The sequence below is a fragment of the Typopeltis vanoorti genome, chromosome 2, assembly GCF_054136105.1.
Source record: "Typopeltis vanoorti isolate ZY-2024b chromosome 2, IOZ_Tvanoo_1.0, whole genome shotgun sequence".
Classification (NCBI taxonomy): Eukaryota; Metazoa; Arthropoda; class Arachnida; order Uropygi; family Thelyphonidae; genus Typopeltis; species Typopeltis vanoorti.
The window spans coordinates 165102418-165108379 of NC_143550.1; the positions used below are offsets into that span (position 1 = coordinate 165102418).

General features: G+C 37.1%; 1 pseudogene; it reads right to left on the reverse strand.

Annotated features, from left to right (window-relative positions):
* Window positions 1–357: 357 nt before the first annotated feature.
* LOC150109612 (OTU domain-containing protein 5-A-like) lies at window positions 358–977 on the reverse strand (annotated as a pseudogene).
* Between the last annotated feature and the right edge of the window lie 4985 nt (window positions 978–5962).

Sequence of the window (5962 nt, forward strand, 5' to 3'; positions counted from 1 at the left end):
GTATCATCCCAGTCATTAAGATCAAACACAGATGGTGGAAACTGGTTCGTAAATGTTGCAGTTTCAATAATGGAGAAGCCTTCTTGGCCTAAGTCTTCTGCACATGAAGAATTACTAATTCTTCATTGATGAGTGAGCTCCTGTACAGTTTCCAGAGCTTTCTGTTTTTGAACTCAATCCTTTCTCTGATGTTTTTAATATTTTCTCATCTGTATGGCATTCTATCATCTTTGGGATGTTGCATGCAGAGGTATTTGTGCGTAGGCGAGGTGATATCCGCCTTGCTGTCTGAGGTGACATCCCTCCGTTAATATTCTCAGATGAAAGACTGGAACTACTAGTAGCTGTTGCTGATCGTTACTGCAAGGATTTCTTTTTCCTTGTTTTCATTTCATTTTTTCTAAGCCTTTCAAGATATGATTCGCTTCCTATTTACTCTTCGATGGCTTCATTAGTGGCCTCCTAATCAGTTGTCTATCAATTTATCTTCCAGCAGAACCTGTTCCAATTCCAAATCTTCAGAAGCTCTTATAGCATATTTCACAATAAATTTGTCTGCAAACCCTGGTTTAAAGGATGGGAGATCAAGTCTAACTCCAACTGTTACTTTGTAGGGATCAACGATTGAATTGTATTGAATATTCCTGTGATAGCTCAACCGAATTGGATCACTGTCTGTTTTCTGAATCCCATGAAATAGGTTAATCAGCTCTGATAAACTTCAACTGGCCTAATGTGCATTTCGGAAATGACTTGCATTTCTATGTGGTTCCTTGAATAGGGTCACATTGTTTTCTTTGAATGTATTTTTCAAAGTCTTCTACTACATACTGGGAAAAATAGTCTGAATGCTTTGACATATAATCCATGCATAGTTTCCTAACAACTGAATGCATCTCTTGATCATATACTTGGTCAGCTACGGCACTAAATAAGCAAGCACCATCTTCATCCATCTTCTTAATGATGTAACCCTTTTTCTGAGTTTTTTCCCTCAAAGAGCTTTTCCCTCTCTTCTATTTCCTCTTCATGAGGCCTGTCGTATTCATCGCCACTGTTTTATATACTAAGGGATCTTCCTCAGGGTCTTCTCCTACCTTTACTTTAACAGGTATTATCTGGCTTTTCTTGAAAAGGACTATGCGCACTTTGAAAAGTGCCGGGACTTTGATATAATAATAATAATAATAATAATACAATATGTCGGGGGAAAAAAAACAGTACTGAATACGGCATACCTCTGAAGAGGATGTCGAAGTTCAGTACTGTCCCCCCACACACACACATCCTGTATTAGATACTTAAATGAATCTCAATAGCTCAGTCGGTTTTAACGAGCGGTATGATTGGTAATACCTTTTTCGATTCCCATCAGTGACTAGAGGAACCTTTATCTGGTCTCTTTCGACTAAGGTGAGTTAGCCTGTTCCATACGGTGGTGGAGGGTTTTCTCCAGGAAAAACTGAGGTTTTTCGTCCCAGAAAACAGCCAAACCAGCTCCGAGAACACAAACATTTCCAGACATTCTGGAATAAGGATTGACCAACCTATTCTGACAGATTTTGGTGTCGAACGCCTGACCGGTGAAGTGTGGGTCTAGTCGTGAGCATGAATTGGAAGGAGATCCGTAAAAAAGCATTATGGAAGCATTTTCTATTACAAGTACTTTCGTAGTTTTCATTTTAGTTTTTAGTTTTATAATTTTATGTGATCCCCCCCTCCTCTCCATGAAAGTTGTAAACCTATCGTACACTATACCGTAGGTTGAGTAAGGTTTATTATTGTTTTATTTTTTTATGTTTTAAAATAGATTTATTTATTTTTGTATAGTCCGCAAACTTTGCTTTTGAGACCATTTTTATTATTTTATTAAAGTAGTTCTTTATTTAATGTGGTTACTACACCGTAACTACATCTTCTTTAACTGCGATGCTGAAATTGAAGATTCGTAGGAGGCTGAAGGCGCATGCGCGGTAGCTTCAGCACCTTTGATAGGAATCAGCGATAGTCCTTAAGTATCGTAATAATAAAACCGCTTATTGCGAAAACGCAGATAACGAGAGTTACCTGTATTGGTATTTGGAACCGAAATGAAGTACTGGTCAAAAGTTACCACTTCCTAGCCCGGACCAGCCAGTGCTCGCTACCATCATTCCTCGAAGCGTTCTGTCCGTGTGTGGTCATGGGCCAATTTGGATGTTTTGAGATGAAAAAATCTCATTCGAATTCGAACAGGATTTTTCATGGTTCGAAGGTCACGATAAAGTTTCGAAAAGAACCTTTATCAGGGCTTTTCAACCGAAGGTGAGTTCACCATTTTATTTTTGATTTCTACGATTAGTTTTGTTAAAAGTTCAAAAATACTGGTCAGAATTCGACAAAAAAATCCTTCAGATTCCTTACTTATTTAATTCTTTATATATTATATTTCTTAAACAGCAAGAAACAAATAAGACAATTGCTTGGGGGAATCCGATGTTTTATTTAGAATACAAGATATATCAATAAATAGCTTATTTATATTAATTGAAACTAACCACCAGAGACGTCGTGAGGAATTTTGGCGCCTATGGCCAGGAAAGAAAATTGCGCCGTTCTAAAAAAAAAAAAAAAAAAAAAAAAAAAAATTTAAATCTAAATGTTTGCGCCTATGTAAAATTAGCTCCTATGGCCGGGGCCACATTGGCTATAGCCTCACTACGCCTCTGCTAACCACTGATTTAAAACCAAAACACATTTTTGTTTTTGATATTGTGTTCAATTATAAAGCAATAATTAATTATTATCAAATTTATTATTTTCAAATAATCAGTAGAAATATTATTAGATGTTTCAGTGTGACATTTCGCTTCACTACCCAAATGCTATGGGTGCCATTTCCAAATCGGCTTTGCCAACGCAGTGCAAATGTTTGCCAAAAAACCGTATCAACTAATGTTCACTTTCTAGAATGAAAATTGCTTGTTAGATGCCTTGAAGAGGCACGAAAAATACCATATTTTTCCTCTAAAAATTTCCCGTTTATGTCTGGGCTATCACCATGCTAATAATATGCTACAGCTTTTCAACCTGTGCTGAATTTAGATTTTTTTTTTTTTTAAGTTGAAAGGCAATATTAGTTTTATAACATTAACATTCTTTTCTCCCTCTTTGAATTTGCTATTAAGCAGAATTAAAAGTCAAGATTAATGCGGATTTAAATCTAATTTAATATTATTTGAAAGAGTATTTAGCTTTGGAGCCGAAAACGAGGTCATGAGACAATTAAAACAATCTGAATCGATGACGCGTTGAATGCTTGATTTTGATTATATATTGAACTCCTGATGCTGTCGAACCCTGCACCCCCCCCCTTTCCTTCCCCCGAACAGTGGATGTTCCCTTTCAGATTTAACATTACATTTCCATGAAGGTAAACACGCAGATCAAGTCAGCAGGTCTGATAGTTGTTTTTTTATCGACAGGGCGTCTGCAAAGCATGGACGATTTTTTCTAAAGAAAAAAAATAAATAAAAATGCAAGAAAATTATTTAAATTAAACTTTATCATTCAGGTACATAAAGATAAATCACAAATGCAAGGAAGTGAATGGTAGACACTAAAGAGAGATTAGAAAACTAAAGAAATTATAAAACGCTATGAATTACTATATAACGTATAGCTTTTAATGTCCGTCGCCAGGGAAACAGAAAATTAACAATATAGCAAACAGTACTATTGACATTCAAATGTTATTAATGACATATTAATAATAATAAAATATTCTTCCTTCCACACGTCGTTTTAAAAATTAACTGAAGATGAAAAACGTTACTAAAATCAGTGATATGCACTGAAGAACTTAGAAAATTTCGACAGTTTAAAAGTAATAAAATTATGGAGTTTTAAGAATGAATTTTGTCTCTTTAAAATACTACGGAATTTTTTGGAAGTCTATACTGGCTTTTGAAGTTATATCAGTATTTTTTTTTTAATTTGAAATTATTTTTCGGTCAAATCTTTAGAGGGGTAAGAAAACTTTTTGCTCGGAAGTTATTAGCACTACAATGCCTCTCCCCCCTCCCAACTTTGTCGGCTTTCTCAGACTTCAGAGAAACTGAAGGTAAACGCAAAACGAATACCTGCCACCCCAATTTAACTTCTTCGGATATCTTAGCGCATGTGCTGATCGAGGGATTTTTCAAGAGTGAGTACACATATAAGTGTTCCAAACAGAGGAAAACGTTAGACTAAGTTATCAGTGGTTATAAATAATGGCAGCGGTAGTCCCCGAAGAAGAAGAAGAGAGATATTTTAGGGTCAATTGGATGAAATTTTCCTATCCTGATAGGACCAGTTGTTTGTGGGAATCTGGACCGGTAGAAACGAATTCAGAGCACTGTGCAATTTTTCCTGCTTGGGCGCTCGATGCTGATCCTTTATACATGCTCATGAATGTCAACAGTTCAGTGGTGATCTTGAATCCTGGGATAGAACAGCTCGCTTTGATGGATAAAGGTAAAGTTTGCCTAGTGCGCAGGGACTGGCGAACCATAACACCTTGCAGAGACAGTGTACTACTTTTTGAAAGTGCTTTGCACCCTATGGATCAAAGTGTTCGGAAGAAATTAGCACGAGATGGGGAAATTTTAATAGAAACGAGTATTCGGGACACTAGCTGTGACGAAATTCTTTTCGTAAATCTTCTTAAGATTCGTTACGAAGAACCTAATGAATTAGCAGACATAGATTTATCCACCTCTTCCTCAGAGGAGGATGCTGATGGATTTCAGCGTAGGACTCTTACACATGTAGGTCCAGGAGTAGGCCCCAATGAATGTGAGAAGAGCCCAAATTCCTCTAGCTCAATGCAAGATAGTGATGATCTCATTGAAGTGAGACCAAGATCAGATCTTCCAGAAGAAGAATCATCTCAATTCACAGATTCATCTTCTCCATTTGATGGTTTGGAGAAGAAGAAACCTAAGCTAGATCTTCCATCAGAAGACTCGAATGAATTGTCAAATACGAATTCCTCTTTGGGAGGGGAAACGACTGATAGCTTAAGTGAAAATATTTCGGAGATTGTAAATATATATTCGTCCTCCTCTGCAGAAGACATAACTAATGGCCTCATTGAAAGCAGACAAAAATCTGGTATTCCAGGAGTAGAATCGGATCAGTTCACAGGTTCTTCATCTTCTCCAGTTGATGGCTTGGAGAATAAGAAACCTAAGCTAGATCTTCCATCAGAAGATTCGAATGAATTATTAAATACGAATTCGTCTTCGGGGGAGGAAACTGATAGCCTAAGTGAAAGTACTTCAGGAAAATCCAATGGATTTGCAAAGATGGATTCGTCCTCCTCTCCTGGAGAAGACATAGCTGAAGGCCTTGAAAGGAGACCAAGATCAGATATTCAAGATGAATCGTCTCAGTTCACAGATTCATCTTCTCCATTTGATGGCTTAGAGAATAAGAAACCTAAGCTAGATCTTCCATCAGAAGACTCGAATGACTTGTCAAATACGACTTCATCTTTGGGAGACGAAACTACTGATAGCCTCCTCGGAAATATTTCAGGAGGAAAAGCCAATCAATTTGCAAAGATATATTCGTCTTCCTCGGTAGAGGACGTAACTAATGGCCTCATTGAAAGGAGACCAAGATCAGATATTCCAGGAAAAGAATCGGATAAACTCGCAGATTCATCTTCTCCAGTAGATGGGTTGGAAAATAAGAAACCTAAGCTAGATCTTCCATCAGAAGACTCCAATGAATTGCCAAATATCAAATTATCTTTGAGAGAAGACACAACTGGCAGTCTAAGTGAAAATATTTCGGGAAAATGCAGTGAATTTGCAAAGATGGATTCGTCTTCTGGAGCAGACATAACTGATGACATCCTTGAAAGGAGAGTTGATATTTTGGAATCAAAGGAATTGACAGATTCGTCATCTTTCCCAGAAAGCGTTGCTGGCCT